This window comes from Rhagoletis zephyria, unplaced genomic scaffold, assembly GCF_001687245.7.
Source record: "Rhagoletis zephyria isolate East Lansing unplaced genomic scaffold, Rhagoletis_zephyria_1.1 Rzeph_scaffold_01034, whole genome shotgun sequence".
NCBI lineage: Eukaryota > Metazoa > Arthropoda > Insecta > Diptera > Tephritidae > Rhagoletis > Rhagoletis zephyria.
The window spans coordinates 129,580-148,930 of NW_016158118.1; the positions used below are offsets into that span (position 1 = coordinate 129,580).

Consider the following 19,351-nt stretch of genomic DNA (forward strand, 5'->3'; position numbering starts at 1 on the left):
TTGCGTAACAAGCCAAAAGTAAACAATTGAAGCGTTTGAAGTGAAAAATAAGCGACGGAACTATTAGATGATGTGTGTGTGGGTGCTATCCTCTCGGCGAAAGAGTTAACACCCCCAAAACAAAATTGTTCCCGAGAACAGCTGATGACAATTGTGAGTATGTAATGGATATGCGGATGCCGGTGGGCGAATTATTTTGTCATGCATGTGACAGACAGTCATAAACACACATACACATACCCGCACAATCTTATTGTATATACTTATGTTGCACTAAAAAGGATTCGAATAATATTTGAATACTCAGCCCCTGGCAAGGCAAATAAAATCAGCGGAATCATGCCTAACCCCACCCCACCGTTTATGTTGTAGTTAGTTCAAAAATAAATAGTTATTTCAGCACTCTGACATCCGATGGGGTGATTTGGTATTTAAACACTTTGTACATAATTAAATTCAGTTATTCATGTTTTCATCTCAAACCTGGTCTTATTTGCCCTTAGGTAGCATTTGTGAACTTCAACTGCGTTTAATTAAAATTTTTAAGTTAGCTGCTCTAACAAGGAATGTTTACACAACTTAAAATCGCTGCTTTTGTGGTGGATAGAGGTTTGATAGGCATTTTCTATGAAGGAAAATCAATAATTTATAAACTTTTGATCTTTTTTAAAACTTAAGCATCCTAATGAAACGTGAATATCTGAATGTTAAATTTATAGTTTTATTTAGTTATAAACATAACAGTTGTCATCAATTATGGATGAAGTCACAAACGCAGCTTTACCCTTCGGAGTCCAGATATCATGAGTTCCTTGATTGATTGAAATGCTTTTCAGCAGAAATTTTATTTAGGAGAGTTAATTGCAACCCTTTCCTTGGATTCGTTTTGCAGCGTCTTCTTTTTTTTTAAATCACTTACTGCCACGAAAAAGTAGAATAAAACTGAATTTAATCTCTCTTTGACGTTACACTCCGATTAAATGCCGATTAGGAACAAAAAAAAACACATTTTTTTGTTTGTAATTTTTGTCCTCCTTGAAATATTGAAAAAAATAGTTCATGTTTATTCTAGCCTATTCATTCAAAGGGTTAAGAAAGTTTCTTTTTTTGCATTTGCCAGTAGTGAAATACTATTTCTGCCGTAGTCTAAACATTTTGTTGACTTTTAAGAAGCTTTTGACAATTGACAATGCAATGACACTCCTTCGGTTTGGTGGTAATCGGCATTTCATTATAACGCAATCAAAACTACAGTTCTTAACTTTACAGGAAGGAGAAGATTTAATGGTTTAATTTCAATCAAACTTAAAGGAATCATAATTCAAATTTCTTCCGATGCAAAGGTGGTCAAAGCTAACACGCCATTTGACATTGTTAACAGATTTATGGCAAAACTTGGGGTCTACCACCAGTTTAATCCTTTTTTTGTTGCCCACATGCTTCAACGGATGGCGTACGTTTTACAGAACTTATAAGGTCTCAGCTGTTATGAAGAAAATTTTCATATGAGCTCATGCCGAACGCTTGGAATTTAAGTGTGCTTTCTCAATCTACAAGCGGAGCAGCTTGCCCACTTGCGCTAATTTCTGAGTGTATGGCCCTTATCAGTGTGAATTTAGATCTGTAATTGTGCCATAGACCAACTGTTCACCACACCGAGATCCTCGAGAGGGCGATCGACACTGAACGATCTCTTTGGCTTTCTGCAGCTGTTTATAAGCCGCGATGCCTGAATTTTGCGAAACTTACAGGGCTCTCTAAAATAACGTTGAGCAGCACCATTAGCTTCCAGTTTTCGGCTTAAGTCACTTTATGGAAAGGGTGCTGCTTTTTAATAACGGCATTATTTCGTATAGATATGCATGCGTTTCAAATTAAACACTCACATCTATTTTTATTTTATAATTGAATCTTTTAATAAACCAGCAAATGAAATCGCTCACAATTCGCCGAAAGAAAATCCTTTTTCAAATAAAACTAATGCAATCATCAATATTTACGCAAGTCGCACGTGCCAAAACAAATAAACACGCATTTTACAGCCGCGTAACAAATTTTTTATTTAATTTTTTATTTTTATTTTTTTGAGAATTTGAAAGCAAATAAAACTAAACACAAAGAACCACAAAAAAAGCAACACAAATAACAAAACCATTGAATAAAAGTTTCGTTTTTTTTTGTTTGGAAAAGAATTGCATCTGAAAAAAGGCGTGCGCTGTGGTGATAGCACATTTTAGATGTTTTTTCACCGATTGCTTTTTTTTAGCAACAACAAAGGAGCCAAGACTGAAGCTGATGACCAAAAGTTAAGACTGTTGACGCAAACCATTGTGGCCACGTGGCGCATTTTGATTGAGTACTGTTGCTTTGGTGCGTTGATTTTATAGAATGGCAGGAGTTGATTACGGGTGCAAAGGAGGCGGAAAAATACGTGAAATTGTTGTTTTAAGAAAATTTACTTAAAAATAAAGGAGGTACGACAATATTAAAGTGGCTCGTGTTGTCTACATAGAAGACATGTAGCGAAAATAACTATTGAATATTAAGATTTCTATTTTTAGACCATTGTAAAATAGTATTTTTTTAAATTTTATTTTAGATAAAAAAATAATCGTTAAATTGGGATTTTTATTTTTTTCCGGTCAGAAATAATCATTGTTTCAGGGCGCGAAAATAATCGTTAAAAATCAAAATATTTTTTTCCAGAAAAAATACAAATCCAAAAAAAAAATATTATTTTTGATTGATGAAATAAAAATCAAAAATTGACGCTTAATTTGTGATTTTTAATATAAAGATTATAACCATCACGGTCCCTGCGTTATTTTGCAAATTTTAAATTTTCGATAAAAAATAATTGTAATTTTGGATTTTTATTTTATTCGTTTTAATGGAGACTATGCTTTTATGGCATTTTTTTATTTAATTCGTTTACGATCTAACCATTAAATCTGCAAATAACGGTTATCGTATGAACAAAAAAAAAATAAAAATCACTAACTAACGATTAAATTTGGCTGAGGGCTAAATTTTTTTTATTCTCACTACCTACAGTCGACACACATTTAACTGTCTTCAGTTCAGTGCAGAGTTTGGCTCTAATTAAACTTTAGTCAACGGTTATAGGTTGACGTCAAAGTGGGTCTATTAGTGTCAGTCCTTTTTCTGAAAGCCACTCATCGCGACTGAAAGCATTGCCTAGAGTAGCATCGCCTGAAATACCATTGTCAGCTGCCAAGGACACAGGCGACAAGGTAAGCTACGTAAAACAAAAGGAATCCAGCCTCAAGGGGGGCAAACTAATGACAGTTATTTTTATAAATCTTTTCATTGTCACTTCTTTCTCATTTTTTTGTCTTCTCTCCTAACGAAATTCTTTTATGCCGCCCATTGACACCAACTGCACAGCATCAATGCATCTCGACGTCAACAACAAAAACAACTTCGAAAGCTTGAGCACAAACTTCCACTCTGAGTGGCTGAGGTAGTTGTTGCTGCGGTTGAAGTTGCTGGAAGGTTTTCAAAATAAGTACAAAACAGCAAAGCGTAATGCAAAAGAAATAAGAAAAAAAAATAAATATAAATAAACAGGGAAAAATTCCACAATGGACACCAGAAAAAATACAAATCCACAACATATTGCTAAAGTTACAGTGAAATTGCAACAAAAGCTCAGTTGTGGGCAGAAAGAAAAAAAAAAAAAAAACGAAAAAAGGGTTTAACAACCACAAATAAAAACTAGCTGCACGTTGAAGGTCATTAACATTTTCGCAGAATTCGCCGCTTTTCTTGTTGTGATCTCTGTCCGCTGTTGCGAATGCATTTTATATACAATATTTCGTAAAATATATGTACATACATACTTACATAATTTTTTTTTGTGTTTCTATTTTAATTTAATTATTTTTTTTTTTAGTTTATCATCATTGCAATTGGGTAAGCTTTTTGCTGGCTCATTGCCGCTTGAAGAAATTGCGCAAATCAAAAAAGGACAAAAAAAAATTTGATTCGCATTGAATGATAAACCAAAATCAAACGAGTATTGTTCAATAGTGTCAGTTCATAATTTAGTTTATGGAAAATTTTATTTTCGATGCTCGCGATTTATTACGCTTAGGTATCTTTTCTTCGGTCCAAGCCGCAGCCTTTTCAATTTTATCAACAGGGGCCAACCACTTATACACATGTATGTACATAGATATATGTAACGGGTGATTTTTTTGAGGTTAGGATTTTCATGCATTAGTATTTGACAGATCACGTGGGATTTCAGACATGGTGTCAAAGAGAAAGATGCTCAGTATGCTTTGACATTTCATCATGAATAGACTTACTAACGAGCAACGCTTGCAAATCATTGAATTTTATTACCAAAATCAGTGTTCGGTTCGAAATGTGTTTCGCAAACCCAATTGCTGCGAACGGCGACGAATCGACATTTCACGGTCTTCAGCAACACTCTCAGAAACAGACGCAATATTCTCTTCTGTACGCACTGTACGCATTCGTGTGGTTGGTTTAATGTCCAATAAAGTAAACTGAGTGCGAAACTTGGTCACAATCGCATTAATTGTTTGCTCACTTGGTCGATTATGTAGACCATAAATCGGACGTAAAGCGAACCGAACACTGATTTTGGTAATAAAATTCAATGATTTGCAAGCGTTGCTCGTTAGTAAGTCTATTCATGATGAAATGTCAAAGCATACTGAGCATCTTTCTCTTTGACACCATGTCTGAAATCCCACGTGATCTGTCAAATACTAATGCATGAAAATCCTAACCTCAAAAAAATCACCCGTTATATGTATTTAGTTGATTTGTGACTGAACAAATATATATGTACAAATCTACAACAATCCAAGAAATATGATATGATTTTATTAGCCTTCACCTAAAAATAACTGTTTCCGTGGTGTAGTGGTTATCACATCCGCCTAACACGCGGAAGGCCCCCGGTTCGATCCCGGGCGGAAACAGGTAATAATTTTAAGGACCCATTCCCCTCAGCAGTTCTACTTTTTTATTTCTTAAAAAAAAAATTTATCAGTAAAGAAAGGAAGCCTTTTATTTTGATTATAACGTGTACGCTGGAGACTCCCACATAAAAACTTTGCGTTTCAGTTTTCGGAACCTCTTTGGCCTTTCTTGACCCTTTTTCGAAATCCATCTGTTTTGTTTTTCTTTTTCGGAACAAACGAGATTTTTTAAGATTCTATTCGGACATTACGTTTGTTTTGGGAGTTTTCAGGCTAAATAGTACATGTAAAACCCAACTTTGCTTTTTATAATTACCTTCTTCTTATTTGTCGCTGAAACCGTTTGTTAACTTGGGCCGAGACTAAAAAATGTTGTGAGTTTCCTCCGCTTTTTGTAAAGCTCCGCCACTAAATTGTTGACACTAAATTGTAGACAGGTCCTTGGTTGTTCTCAACGTCAATCTACATAGCCGTATTAGTATTCTGAGGAGATCCTAAATGTTATTATTACATTTTACAATTGTTTATTATACCATTCTTTATAACTACCGAATTTTTATGGGTCCGCTCATTGAAATTTTTTTGAGGTTTTGAGGCATTAAAATTCGGACTTTACTTTTTTACCACCCTAATGTACATTGTCAATAGCGGACGAATTTCTGATGGACTTAAGGATGACCACTACTTACGCGAAAGATTTTGCTCAAGCAACCAGCCGTATCCAATCTTTGAAAAATGCTTTGAATCTCCGTCCGAAGGGTAGACTTCCTTCAATTTTAATCAACGGCCCCAAATGCCACCAAATGGAACACCACCAACTACTAAACTGTCGTCCGCATGTTTGACAGTTCTCTGCACGTGGTGTTTTTAAATATTTCCTTATGGTTAACGCCAAATACATAAATGCATTTTCCTCGCTCTGGAAAATATTCATGGTTTGTTCGTTCAGGCCAAGTTACTCGTTTTCAACCTTCTACATTCTCTTTGTCTTGATTTTTACCAAATTTTAGTGGCATCCCAATGGCGCAATGTCACGCCGACACTAATAGTGATTTCGTTTCTTCCAAAAAATGTTGCCCTTCCACGGTGCAAAATGTGTTTGCTTTTACACTCAACCCTGTAAAAGGGCATGTTTTTGCCCTCTTGGTTCCCTCTGGTTTTTAGGGCAACCTTCTCCTCTGAAAAAGCTTCAAAGGACAGATATTGCGCCTTTTTTGCCTTACACTAGTGTGAAATTTTAAGAAACCAACACAACATTTTCTAACCGTTTGCCTTTATTTTGAATCAAACACGAAACTAGAAAGGGGTAACTAAAAGGCCAATTTTTTTGGTAACAACGAAAATACCATAATTTATTGAAAGTCTCCGGATTGCCAACAGGGTCGCTATAAAATTAGTTTAACCCCGCAACTAACCAATAACTAACGTGTTCTTTTCGATTTATTTTCACCTGACTAATTGAATCCAGTATGTTATCAATCTTTTAGGTCACAGAAATAGCTGAAGCAAATAAAAAAATTCAAATTCTGATTTCGATTACTCAAGCTCAGTTTATCTGGTAATAATAAATTATCACATTGCCTTAAAACTTCCCGAAAGCGCACCAGATTATTACAGTTTGATTTGGTTAACTCAAATTTGGCAAATATGTTCCAGTTCAGCTGCAAAATAATCAAACAAAAAAACGAATTCCCAAATAGAAGTTATTAAATAAATTAGTTAAATAAGTGATGTGGTCACGAAATCGTTAAAAAATTTTGTACATACATAAATACAATTTCACCTACGCCCAAGAATTTTGTATTCAAATGAATATACGAGTACGTACATTTATAATCCAATGAAGTGCGTGTGCATTTGTGTGTCAACCACATAATGCAATCAATGCAATATATGAAATTTTTTGTGCACGCATTTTGAAATAAAATTACAAAATTATATTCACGCATACATATAGTACATATACATATGTATGTATCTATGTATACATTATATTACCAAATTCCTTGAACGTTCATGGATTAACGCAAAACCATGACTCGTCAAAATCAGATATTAAAAATACCAATTTAAAGCCAGAAAGGCTTGCAAGTTTACATGGCGGGTTTTTTTCGTTCAGTGATCTTTGAACCGATTAAAAGCGCACCTGTCCAGGCGCAGTCCGCAGCTTGTTTATACCTTTTCTGTCAGAAGAGATACATTTTACGGTACGCATCCAAGCCAAATAATCGTTCAGTGGCTTGAAACCCAAATCATCCTAATTTTAAGGTATTCAGTAATCGCCGATAGGAGGACCAGGTATTCTCTAACTATATATAATGCTATAGCCTTGATCGACCTTTGGCCAACAGAGTAGATATTTACTCTTTTAATCGCCATTACACTCGCACGTAGTCGCTATATTGAAATCAGGAAGCCTAAATTTGAAATTAACGTAGAAATCTTGACAGAGACACCGTCTCCAATTCTATCATTAAACTTCGTTCCATCCGTCAAAACGTTTACTGCGCCTCTGTTCTAGAGGTTTCAACTAACGGTATGACGGGCATGTGTATAAAAGGTTCCAATTGAAGCCAGCCTCGTAACGCGCTGATCAATTTATTCATGTATGAAGCCAAAGCCCATACGAATGATTGAAGGAGAACATCATGCTTCTTAGCCTGATGGCGGAGCGGACAGCGACAGTTTTATCCGCAATATCCACGGGTACGCAATTAAATATTGCGCTATATGCCAGATTAGTTGTGGTCCTCCGCTTATTCTAACGAGCATAGCCCTTCCGCCAGACCATGGGCCTATACAGCGGACTTGTCTTAAGTATGGATTTCATAAAGCCAGTATATTACGTCTGGATAGGGATTTCATCTCTTCCAAATCGCCATAAAGATAACGCTCTCAATACTTTTCCAACGCTGCTTATATGTAGTACACATTTTCCTCCTTAATTACTTTTAATTAGCTAAGTGACTCACGATAAATTTGTTCAATGAAATACACTGTCAAAAATGTGGGTTTAATTTTTAAACCGCGCTGGGACTATTGCATTTTTTAATCAATTATAGTCTACTTTTTAAATCAGTCAATAGTTTTTAGCAATTTATAATTCATCATATCTGGTTTAAATTTTAGTCCAAAAAGTTCGTGGTTTAAAAATCAAACCAAAATGTTTTAATTTTAGTTTGTAGGTTTCATATATAGAAAATTTGGTTTACATTTTAAGATTTTTTGTTTATTCTTAATTAAACTGAACTATTTAAATTCTAAACCCAACATATGTGCTCCCTTTTTTTAAACTTCGAAAGTTTGTATTTGAAACTGAATTTCGTTTGTATGTAGTTCAAAAAGTTGAAAATTAAAACCGAAATTTTTAACCGTGTAGCTACAATCAACAAAACAAAGTTTCCCCATGAACTTGAAGTCGCACTTCTTATGAAGTATTTATGTAACCATGCAAAAAAAAACGTGTCCGCCTACGCAGGAATGCAGCAGCAATGGAAATGTTTTGCTTTTCAGTTGAAAACTTTCAAGGTCAGCTAAAAAAACAACCACAAAATGCATCGAAAACAAGTCCAGTTTTATTGCGACAATCGCCTTATTAACGCAATTACATGAATATGTAAACATTTCTTTAATGAATCTACCTGAATAACGATATAAAGGGTGGTCCAAGACGGCAGCGTTTTTGTGAACTAAAGTTTTTACGAATTAAAAGTCTATTGAAATTTTGATTGAAAAATCAAGCAATCTAGCACTTAGTATGAGTTCGTCGACTTTGAATGCCGTTATCTTTTTGATACTCATATCAATTTTATAAATAAACGTTGTTTACTTCATTTGAAAATGCTATACAACATTCCGCTATACAAGACCTTGAATGCTTTTGTGACCAGAATTGATCTAGTACATCAGACCTCCATTGGGTTATCGCTAAACCACGAGTAATTAAGAAACGAAGTCTGTTGGCGACGTGCCATACAGGCCGTGTGTATCCAAATATGGTGTTCCCCGGAGGCAAAGTTTTGTGAAAGTAGTGAGTGATTCACCCATTATGTGCTCTGCTATTTCTTGTTGTACATACATACCTACTTCAGCAAGTTTGACAAGTGCTGCAATTAACTTCCGAGTGAATTTCAACCTTGAATCCGGAATCCGGAAGTTTTACAGGCAAAACAGGAATCCGAAAGAAAGTGGAAGCAAAACTGTTAAAGTGAAACACAGATCTCCGAATATTCGATTCAAGATGAGTTTTGTTGAAACTCACTCGGAAGTGAATTGCAAAATATGCCTAAATAAATATTCGACTGTCATGCCTACTGAGTTTAGGCAGTGTTTCGGTTGTCCTATCTGATTTTCCTAGTCTGCCTGTTGCCTTTAGAATTTGACCAGTAGGTAATGTTGAGCATCCTTCTTCATCCGGATGAAGGAATTCAGCTTTACAGAGCCCATTGACATACCAAGGAAGAGTGTTTGGCCTTGATATACTGGCTAGGTCCTTTACTATACACAATATCAGTTACTTCACTGATCAGAGACCCACTGAATGTAGTCCTTGTTTACAGGTGGAATGCTTGTTATTAGCTGAAGGAAGTCTCATTCCAGTTTGGAGGTAACTTAACCCACTTAGGACCAGCAGCCTGTAATTAAAAAAAAAAAAACTATTATTTGCACTGTAAAATGTGATTCGGCGAGGGTAAATAAGAAAAAGAAAATAACTAATTCTAATATAAAAAAGAATTCCACATGAAACATAATTTTCTCCTAAAAATGTTCGTTATTTTCAGCTAAAAGCTAATTTTTTCTTAACTGTCTTATTTTAAAAATGATTAATTAATACTCGTATCATAATTTTTATATAGAAAAAAAAATTCTAAATTAAAGTGGATATTTTCCAAAAAAAAACATTACCAAACAATTTTTCCCCCAAAGAAATAATTTTGTGCCCAAAAAACTTTTTTCTACGCATTAGGGTAATTTTTTAATAATTTTAGTTGAGTTTATTTTCTTAAAACATTTATTTCCCACAATATTTTTTCGCAAAAAATCTTAAAAAATAAATAGCTTTTCCACCAAAATGATTTTGTCCTGAATAAAATAATTTTCTCGAAAGCTTTTATTATACAAATTCATCTTTTTTATGTTTATATTCCCCACAAATAATTTTTGTCCAAAAAATCTTTGTTGCTAATGTTATTATTTTTGTAGCGGCTTGTGTTTCTGTTAAATCGATTTTTCCATTTTCCCGAAAAATTATAATAAAAGTGTTGTTTCTAAAGTTCGGTAAATATTTTTACCTCATTTATGTTTTTTTTTATTTTTTTTTTATCGTTGAAAATTTCTTAACATCTTTTTTAATTCACATTTAAAAAAAGAAGTTATGTATTTCTTATTTTGATTTTTTTTTAGTTTTGATAAAAATATTTTTTTCCAAAACTTCTTGAAAAAAACCAAAAACTTACAAAATTTCTTTATGAGTGAAATAACTTTTTGCGAATATATTTCTCACAACCAAAGGAGGTTTAAGATGCTCTTAAGAGGATGAACGCTGTCCTGCTGTCCGAATTAAAAAAAAAAAAAGTTTTTGTCTCTTTCACCACTGTCTACATACTTTCTCAGCCTAAATTTTATGGCGCAAACCTCAGCCTAGAAAACTGAGTTGTGCTTCCCCATGCCGGTGAATAGGATCCTTCTGGGTTGTAATCCGCAAGCCCAAGCCCCGATGCCCTGGTTGGTCTTGGAACCGTCCTCTTTCTTAGGTCTAGGTCGCTCCTCTTCCCAGCTGGGAAGAAATGCTTAAAGTTGTGTTCAAAACTGTACCTCGGTATGATTTTGATTGACCTATTGGTCTACCCTGGCCAGTAAGCGTTTCCTTTACGCAAGCGGTAAACCTTTTGCAAGTCGTAAAAACTCTGAAGTAACTGTAATTAAAACTCAAGCGGAAACGCGCCATTTACCCAAAAAAAGTAAGCGAATAACAATTAGCATAAAAATTAGGATGCGCAAAATCGATTGAAAATGAAGCAAACTTGCTACTAACTAGTCAGAAGCTACTTAAAAGCGAACCGATGCCGCAACAAAAAATTAAAATTTTATAGCTTCGTACACATTTTAAATTGTTTTGGCATAGGTTAACTAAGATAAGCCATAAGTGTGGCGCAATGAACATCTATGTAAGTAAGTAAGTCACTAAGTGAGCGTTTAGCAGTACATCTCAGCAGCCGATACAAATCTATAAGCGCACGGTGATGCTGCAGTCCAATTACAACAACAAGTCTTCTGAATTTCGAATGGATAATTTCAGACTTTCGATTATTGCCAACAAACTAAATTAAATGCACATTCATAAATTCATTCTAAAACATGTCCATGCTGCCAGGCAGCCTGTCGGCCAGTCAGGTGGTCCCACTATGGCGGATTCCACGGCTGTTGGGGAAGCCATATTAGATGCAGATGAACTGCTGGCGCTCTAACGGTAGCTTCTGCGAGTGTTTTGAAATACTTTGAGTGAATGTTGCAAATGTTTCAAGAAGTTTTTTTTTTTTAGTTTATGCTGATAGCGCAAATTCTGCAGGTGGATAATGACTGGTCATTTATGGCATGTCGCGGGGCAATTGTGCCATGCCGCTCTGCTATGAGCAGCAGCAAAAAAAGCCGTTGTATGCAAATGTCGGGCGACTGTCAGCAAATGTTGCAACTCGCATTTGAATGTGGAAATTTTGTATATGGTTTTTTAGTTTAATGTAAACAAATATGTATACATATATTTGATGCAGATTTTAGCGGTGATGGCGATTGCGTGCGCGTAGATAATTGAAAGAATTCGAACCGATTAAAAATCGATTTTGTAGAGTTTTCGAAAGCATCTTCTTTTTTTTGTCGACATTTCGAGCACACATTACGCATTCGGCCAAATCCGAGAAATAGTCAACGAAAAAAAAATAAAAAATCATATAATTCAATTTCTCGCGTTTTTATATCAAAAATGGCTTAGTACAATATACTTAATTTTCAATTTTGAGTTCGCTCACTTTAGATCTGAGTAAAAATTTGCGAAGTGGGCCACCAGATTTTTGAAGGTCGAGCTTTTTTTGTGCAATTATTTGATTATACTTCACAACGATAAAATAAATCTACAAGTTTCACAATTTTTAGAAATTCGAATTATTTTTTTAATTGTTTTCTGGCGATTGGTAATACCGATTCTGCTTATATTTTAAACAGTTAAGAGTGATGATGTTTTCTTCGCATTTTAATTTTTTATTTGGTCATCATTTTTTTATAAAAGTTATTAAATTTTTTTTTTAATATTACTGACATTTCAATGGCTTTAAAGTCGCGTTTTGGGCTAAATATTGTTGTACGTTCTATTAGCAATTATTTGCAGAAACAAAATTCTTTCGGAATGCATCGAGACGAAAGTCATTCACTCTTTTCTCTTGAAGCCCAATGTATTTTGTAATAAAAATCACACCAAATTTTAAATTTCTATATAAGTGTGTATATATGTATGTACAGTGCCGCACTAAATCATTGACACAGAGAATTTTTCATATTGTATGGAAAATTTTTTATTTAAAATTTTCCGCGATTTTTTCATAAAAATATAGTTCAAATATAGTTAATTTATAGAAATACAGATTTGGTTTAAAAGGAAGTTCCCTAACTTGATTTAATTAAACTTTTAAAACCAACCTAAAATAGGATTAAAGTAATTGGCAATAAAATTAATTTTGCCTTAAAACAAAACGTGGAGTGCTTGATATCAATTGTTTCGAACTTTTCATTTTCAGTTTAGTAATGTCAATAGCAGCACTATAAAATCTCTGAAGCACCCCAGCATAATCGAATGCAGTTGGTCCCATTCCCATCATCTCCAACTTTTTTAAATTTGTTGCACTGTGTAATTTGCAAGTTTAAATAAAAATTTAATTATGATTGACCTCTTCGAAAACAAATCGTCGTGTTTCAACTTAAAAGTATAGACATAGCTATTATCCGGATAGAATCCTTGACTCTACCATACTGTATTCTTCCTCTTTGTAATTGTATAGGCATTTGCATGCTTGTGCCTATATATACATACTATGTATGTATATTTACTTCGCTAAAACCCCGAATTTTTTTTGCATTTCCTATTGCATTGCCAGTTTCTGTGTTTACTGGCCGCAATTAAGCCATATAAAATCAATACTTGTAGCATTTATGTCATCTACTCGCTCTTCGATGCAGCTGTTTCCGTGGTGTAGTGGTTATCACATCCGCCTAACACGCGGAAGGCCCCCGGTTCGATCCCGGGCGGAAACAGATTTAAATTTTTTAGTAAAGAAATTAAGCCAGAGAATTCGTAATAGTTTATTTATACTCCTTAATCTAAATAGAGTCTAAACTCTTCGATACTTACAAAAAAAAACAAAAAAAAAAATGGATAAATGATTAAAATTAATTTAATGAAAGAAAGTGGAGCCATGAAAAGTGCCATTGGAATACCAACATGCATCTGACACTCGCTCGTAACATTAAAATCGCATAGCAATCTGTACTGCAGTAAAATGTTTTACACCCCGATATGAAAAATCAAGAAAAAATTGCATTCAAAGCTGTTGAATGGCTGTTGAATGAACGCTGGCACAACTGGAGCAAACAATGTAAAATGCAATTAAAAAAGTAGAAGATAGTAAAAACCTTAACTGAAGAGAAGCCACCCATTAAATACATTAAATGCTTCGCAGATAATCAACACACAAACGCAGATTCTAATATTTGTAATGGGTGATTTTTTAAGAGCTTGATAACTTTTTTTTTAAAAAAAACGCATAAAATTTGCAAAATCTCATCGGTTCTTTATTTGAAACGTTAGATTGGTCCATGACATTTACTTTTTGAAGATAATTTCATTTAAATGTTGACCGCGGCTGCGTCTTAGGTGGTCCATTCGGAAAGTCCAATTTTGGGCAACTNTCAAAGCATACTGAGCATCTTTCTCTTTGACACCATGTCTGAAATCCCACGTGATCTGTCAAATACTAATGCATGAAAATCCTAACCTCAAAAAAATCACCCGTTACATACATACATACACTCACAATCAAATAGATATTTAACACCCCTCCAGGAGAATGAACAAACTTACTTTAGTGTGGGTCCATTTTGTACGGTGGAAAAATAAAAGTTATTTGATGCTACATATTTTAATAAAGACGTTGTCTTAAAAAAATAGAATCCTTCTAAATGATGCATTTACATTAGGGTAATCCAAAAATACAAAGAAAAATTATCTTTTTCGGATTTTCCTGCCAGCAAAACTTTAAAGTTTTTATTGTTTGAAGTTTCTGAGAGAGGAATAGCCCTGCTGGCAAGGTTAAATTTAAGAAGTTCAAAAAAATAAAAAAAGTTTTTTATAATTCTAGGATACTAAATTTTTCCTCCATTTTTTTATTTTGTTTTTCTTGAGCCGAAAATTTTTTGCACTTCATATTGCACTCAGTGTTTCCAGGGAAAGTCCCCTAAATATGTTTTTTTTTTTTTTTTTTTAAATTTTCAAAACAAGATTATAAAGCTAACAAAATTTTCTCTATCCAAAATACCTCCGAAGAAACATATAATTCGTAATTGTCTTTACGGCTATAAATAGCCTTTATTATGTTGACTGAAAAAAATTTGCAATTTTAAGTTATAAGATCTTTTTTATATCAACTTTACCTACAGTTTGTTTCTAACCCACAAATTCATAAAAAATAAAGAAGAATTTGAGTGCTTTATAAGTCGAAAATTTAGGCGATATCATTTCAATGCCTTTTAGGGCTTACTACGGAAATCACAACGGCCAAGTATTTAGTTACATTTAACAATATACAAATTCAAACCGTATTGGGCAAATTTCAGGTTTGAGCGGCGGGCTCAGCACCGAAATAATTTCATTAAAATATTATATTAAACACAAAAACCTTCATTATGAAGATATTTTCAGAGTAAAATTTTGCTTGTTAAAAAATCTTTTTTTTTTAAGATTTTTAATAAAAACAGCCCAAAAAATCTTCATTTTGAAGATAAATCTGCAGTTAGGGCAACACTGATTGCACTGGCAATTTCTACAATGCCTAGCTTCAATTAATATGTATGATTAAAATCAATATTCGTTGCATTTATGCCATCTACTCGCAATTGGATGCAACTGTTTCCGTGGTGTAGTGGTTATCACATCCGCCTAACACGCGGAAGGCCCCCGGTTCGATCCCGGGCGGAAACAGATTCAAATTTTTTATTTATATTTAAGAAAATAAAAATAATTTCAATGACACAGAAAGTATACCATAACTGGTTTATTTCGCGTTGTTTTCGCTGTACTAGCAACGTGAGAACTTTGTAATAAATAAATAAATAAAAATCCTTTAAAAAAATCTCTGTAAAAAATACAAAGAACTAACTTGAAAATTAAGATTAATTTAATCAAAGAAAGTGGAGCCATTAAAGGTGCAATTGGAATACCAACCTGCATATGAAAGTCGCTCATAAAAACTCGCTTGCAATATAAAAATCGCATAGCAATCCGTACTGCCGTAAAATGTAAGACAAATCTGGAAGCTGCTGAATGAATGCTGGCACAACTGGTGCAAACAATGTAAAATGCAATTAAAAAAGTAGAAGATAGTAAAAACTGTGAATGGAAAGAAGCCCCCTCGTAATACTCTGCAAATAGATTAAATAGATATTTAGCACCCCTGTAGGAAAATGAATAATATATGTACTTTAGGGTAGGTCGATTTTGTACAAAGTTTTCAACCTACTCTAATGTATACAGGGTTACCGGAACAGTCACCCTAGATACCAAAGGCTATTGGTATTTAGGTTATTGATGAATAATTCGATTACATGTAGGATGTGATCTCCAAAACTTAAACCGTTTACGAGATATTGGATTTCAAAGCAAATATATTTTTTTGCGTAAATACGTCCACTTTTTTCTTTAAATGTTTGTTCAAAAGTCCGTGTTTTTGTTTTTATTTAAACTTGAACCAAGCCGTAACAGTTAAAGATGGCTGCCTGATAAATTTTTTAATTTACGATTTTGCGCTAAGTGTTTCCTACTGCAATTGTGGAAAGTATTCACGCGGAATTTTAGTCTCATTTGACAAAATACATTTGTGTTTGTTTTATTTATTTTTTTCAAAAAAGTATCCCATATTCTAACGAAATACGCGAATAGTTTCTTGCTCTTTTTCTACACGGCCGCCACTGAGTCTAACTTTAGTTTAGTACTTAAAACATCTGCTTTGAATGACTTGCCTCCCCAAATGACCATCCTAAGCGACGAGTGCAAATTATTCCCTTAGTGTCATTTTGCGATATTCTCCATTCATAATTTAGAGAAGATGGTAGTTTTATGTACACTGCACTCTAGCACTCTTCCGCACACTTCTCCTTTTTTTGATACTGCAATGAATTCACTCCCCCAATCAACCTTAAAAAGACTGCCTGAGTGTTGGCTTCAAAATCTACTCCCATTAAGAGTTGCCAGGCTAGTGACTAGATGGTGATAGGCTGTTGAATGTACAGCATAGTATAAGGGTGCATCTTGGGCCAATGTGCATACATACATACATAACTACTAATACAGCAACCACTGCACTTCAAGTAAAACGGTGTGGGGCTTAAATCTCTTCAACTGCATTGTGAAGTGCTTCCACTTGTTGTGTGGTCTGGTCTATTGAATTGAGATATTTTACTGAATGGACAGTCGTAAAAATTAATGATTATGTGACAATGATAGCAACAACAAAAACAAAAGCAAAAGTGAAAATTAGAAAAGCATAAGTGCTAAGTTTCTGGTAAAGCTGGTTAATGTTAAGTGTCGGTTGCTTAATAATCTAAGGGCGTTTTCTTTTCTACGAAAAAATGTTGCCTTTGCATTGGCTTCTTCTTAGTATTTGTACGTAGAGAAGGCAACATTTTTCTGTGAGAAGTGCGGCATGCAAAATTGACATATTTTAGTAAAAACATATACATACACACATACAGTCATGTGAAAAATAATGGGGACACCACATGTATTTTCTCACACAAAAAAAATTTCAAATATACTTTGTATGGAAGAAAATGCGGGACACTTAACTTAACTTAACTTAATTGGCTATAAAACTGCATACTTAGATTTTTCCAAAAATTTCCTACTATGTTAAAAAGTTTGTTGTGGTCATAAAATTTTGTTGATTTTTTTTACTTATACCGCATAGTTTGACATTTGGACTTATATGGTTTTTGTTAGATAATTAGCTATATTTTACTAAAAAAAAATTGCGATAACTTTTACACTTTTCCTCCAACTTGGAAACAGTTTCAAAGCAGTGGGCAAATTTAAGTGCGCTTTCCGATAAACGGAATTATTATTTTTTAATTTAATTATTTTTTTTTTGCTATTTTTGGCGCTCTTCCTTTTTTCGATGTGTAAACATCTTAGCTTTCGGTAAGAGTAAAATATACGCGTTAACCCAGCAGAAAATCTGTAACTGTGTACAAATAAACATTTCTGTACTAGTTCAGGGTCATTTCGGGACTAGTTCGGGATCATTTGAGGACCATTGTGGGATCATTTCGATCCTACTTTAGGACTATGTCTGGAATATTGCGGAACTAGTTCAGATTCATTTTTGGGGCCGCTTCAAGACTTATTCGAGATCCTTTCGGGACAATTATGTAATATCGCATGCGTATCGCACGTGCGACACAGTTTTCTGAACGAGGTGAGATTAGTATTGCGCGGTATTTTTTGTATTTTTTGCAATAAGCATGACCATTTCACAGGCGGAAGCATCTTCCTCAATTTTTTTTTGGTCGAATTTATAAAAAACCTAGGTTTATGAAACTATACAGAAAAAAAACGAAATGCACAAAAGAAAATTTTTGTTGATGGTTTATTTGCCTTTGTTTTCACATCTTTAAAAAGAAGTTTAAAGAAACCGATAATTTTAAACCTATTCATTTTTGATTTTGAATAGCAAAAAAGATTTGGTGTTTCAAATATTTAAACAATTAGTAATAAGTGTAATTAGAAACAATTAAAAAATAATCATCTCATTTACCATTAAAAGAAGAAATCAGATATAATAAATAACAAATACTAAAAAATTATGTATATATGTAGGTAATTATTTTTGATTATTCGTTATATTTTTATATGTTTTTTCTTGAGTGTTATTTTATTATATTTTTGGAGTTTTTAAATTAAAGAGAGAAAATACAAATTTGTGTGCTCTACTACACAATGCTACAAAAAATAATGAAGGAAAAATAACTGGTAAGTCATGTTATTTTTCAGGTAAATTTGTGTGTACTTTCTGTGTTAATTTTTTCGTCTTTTTTCAAATTTGGTAAAGTTTTCACGCACTATTTTATAAAGCAACTATACTACTCCTGAATTGATGCAATATTAACATTTGATGTATAGTGATTTTTACTATAAAAAATCGGGGGAAATCTAACTAAGTTTTTCAACCTTTCATGAGAAAAATGATATGTTTGGCTATACAACTCAATTTTAATTAATTTAATTAATTTTTTTAATTCAGCTTTCACCGATTTCTCCTTGTAGTGAACGTAATATTCTGAAATAATTTGTCATGAAAATTTTAATATCTCATTTAATTGTTAGCCGACTTTGTAAAAATAAAAATCAGTTTTACTCGATATTAAACATACTTTTCTCTTAAATTTTTTAAAAGTTTGTATGTATATAAAAATAAACATAGACCCATCAACTATTATTTATGTTCGCGAAATTCGCCTAATTTACAATACATACATACGCACATTGTGAAATACTTGGTCGCTGTGTGTAAAATATTTCACCTTATTATAATTCACCAGTTTTCTGGCATTCGTAACAAACCCCGGATTAAGCTACCGAACTAACATCTGTTTCCGTGGTGTAGTGGTTATCACATCCGCCTAACACGCGGAAGGCCCCCGGTTCGATCCCGGGCGGAAACAGTGGTAATTTTCTTTTAGTTTTGTGATAAAATTATTTTTTTTTAAAGCTTCAAATATTTTATGAAAATTTAATCGTTGCAATACACAATTTAATAAGTAGGAGAACGCATTTTTAAGGAGTATATATATGTGTGTATATTGTCCAAACAAAACTACATACATATGTTTGTGATTATTATATTTCAGCCTAGAAGTATGCTAGGTATTTTGGGCTTGGCCGATACAGTTGGTACACTAGATATGGTTACAGCTCCATCGTAAATATATTTTCCTTTTCCCTTTTATGGATACACTCGTTCATGTACTGTTAACCAAAACTTTCTTTAAACCTTTTAATTTATTTTACTCTAATATTTTCTTGCTCGGTTTGTCTACAAAGTAAAAATTTGTGT

At 33.5% G+C, this 19,351-nt stretch overlaps 4 non-coding genes across 4 annotated transcripts; all 4 read left to right on the forward strand.

The window, feature by feature from the left end:
• Positions 1–4,906: 4,906 nt before the first annotated feature.
• Positions 4,907–4,979, forward strand: TRNAV-AAC (transfer RNA valine (anticodon AAC)). Its single transcript has one exon. It is a non-coding gene; the product is annotated as a tRNA-Val (tRNA).
• An 8,228-nt stretch (positions 4,980–13,207) lies between these two features.
• On the forward strand, positions 13,208–13,280 carry TRNAV-AAC (transfer RNA valine (anticodon AAC)). The gene has a single exon. It is a non-coding gene; the product is annotated as a tRNA-Val (tRNA).
• A 1,869-nt stretch (positions 13,281–15,149) lies between these two features.
• TRNAV-AAC (transfer RNA valine (anticodon AAC)) lies at positions 15,150–15,222 on the forward strand. The gene has a single exon. It is a non-coding gene; the product is annotated as a tRNA-Val (tRNA).
• Positions 15,223–18,886: 3,664 nt separating this feature from the next.
• On the forward strand, positions 18,887–18,959 carry TRNAV-AAC (transfer RNA valine (anticodon AAC)). Its single transcript has one exon. It is a non-coding gene; the product is annotated as a tRNA-Val (tRNA).
• The last annotated feature ends 392 nt before the right edge of the window (positions 18,960–19,351 follow it).